This window comes from Crocodylus porosus, unplaced genomic scaffold (genome assembly GCF_001723895.1).
Source record: "Crocodylus porosus isolate Cpor-Errol unplaced genomic scaffold, CroPor_comp1, whole genome shotgun sequence".
Classification (NCBI taxonomy): Eukaryota; Metazoa; Chordata; order Crocodylia; family Crocodylidae; genus Crocodylus; species Crocodylus porosus.
In genome coordinates, this window is record NW_017728920.1 from 613,687 (window position 1) to 615,762 (window position 2,076).

Here is a 2,076-nt window from a genome sequence, read left to right on the forward strand (position 1 = left end):
TTTGTCTTGGGGAGAGCAGGGGCAGTAGCTGTGGTTGAGCCTGGGTTGCCTGCAGAAGCTGGCAACTGAGCAGGCTCTGCTGGGGCTGCAAGAGGTGCGAACCTGTTGCTAAGCTCCAGCGAGGGAGGGGCCTTGGTGTGGTGGGCCTTAGGGCCCTTGACCACCTTGGTCCATGCCCCTGACTGGGCAGAGCAGGAGGTCCCAGAGTCCTCCTTAGGGATTACCCAAAAAGTCATCAAGTCCATTTCCCTCATTCAAGGCAGGATCAACTATACATGTGAGAATTAATATTTGTTATATTCTAAATTAATGTTTGGTGCCAATAGTCAACCTGCTCACTCTCCCTTTCTCTGCAGTGTTATTTTAATACAGGGCTGTCCAACTGGCAGCATGCAGCCCGCAAGGGGTTGACATGCAGCCTCCCAGCTTCCACCTAGACACCACACCTGCTGCTGCAGTGGCTAGGGTTTCCAGGCTCTTCCTCCCTAGGCTGCTGGGAGGCAAAGCATGGTGGTGGGAGAGGAGCATGAGCAGCCTATGCTGTGTGTAGGGGCAGGGGACAGGGGGTATCTTAGTTGCCTGAGCTGGGGGAGTGGGGGACTAGGCTGGGTGTGTGGCCAGGAGAGAAGCCAGCCTGCCTGGATCTCAATTTTAATTTAAATTGTAATTATTTTAAATATGTAATTACAAAAAACTCCAGACTTATTTTTAACTCTAAGTCTTCCATTGGTGAAATTGGAGTGGGGGCAAATTTAACAGAGTTTAACTCTGAGCATGGGCTTCCAACCCAGGCTGTGCCACCACTGTCTGGAGCTGGAGCCAGAGCTAAAGTGCCACTGCTCTTCCCTGCCACCCTGGTAAGACACCTGGCTGCAAAAATGCCACCAAAACACTGCAGTAGCCCCCCAGATCCATGGGAAGGATAAAATGGCTATTCATAAACTGCTCATAATTGGTTGTCAACCCCCGCCCTAAATAACACCTGACAGTACAGGAGGGTTTCAGATTCTGATTATCTGGTATAATGACTCCCAAGACATACTAGTTAGACAGATTTTCAGATCCAATCTCCAATTCTGAAAATACAATTGATTTTGCCAATATAAGTAAAAGGTTCCCATTTACATTTGCAAGCAACCACTGTTGCATGTAATTTTAGCAGCTAGAAGCCACGCTCTCATACACATGAGCATATGTGGGGTTTGCACATGCAAGATGCCTGCATGCTGATTTTGGGTACAATTTGTAGTTTGACCAACTTTTGCCATTTTGAATAAAGGTCTTGCACTTTTTGATGTTTTTCCCAATATCAAAGTCATAATTACATGTAAATCCTTTTCATTTTTTAAAATAGCTGCCTTTATGAGGAATGTTTGAAAAGGGATAGCCAAGAAACTGAAATACCAGAAGGAAAATAAAAAGATTCCCAAGCATCCTACCTCTTGACTTTTAAACCAAATTCCCATTATTTGAAGGGTGGATGTTTGATTTTTGAACAAATGGGATTAGTAATACTTAGCCAGCTGATATTTAAAAAGCTACAGATGGCATTTTTGCCATAAGATGACCTTGCCTCGCCATTTGACATAGACATGACCATAGCCTGCTGCCCTGTCCGATCTTATCACCCATGGAGTATCTAACTTTACATGTCACTTATAGTCAGTAGGACCAGTAACAGCGAAATATTGGCTTTTGGTGAGCGGATGGGGTAGAACAGAATGTTAGTAGATACTTCAGGGGTGGGCAAAATACAGCCCGTGGGTCAGATCCAGCCCGTGAAGCCATTCTATCTGGCCCACAGGGCCCCTAAAAAATTTAGAAAATTAATATTGATCTGTCCTTGGTTCCTGTCAAAAAAGACAGAAACCAGAGGCAATAGGACCCAAGGGAAGCCTGGCAGGCTCCCGCAACAGCAGGGCATGCCTGGCCCGCCCCCCCCCAGCCGGAAGCCCCAGCAGGGGCTTCTCGCCCGGGACCATGTGAGCGCACCGTGCCGGAAACTCAGGTAAGAGGAGGGGGACCCCAGGCAGGGAAGGAGCACAGGGAAAAGCAGCCCCTTCCCTGTCCCATGGC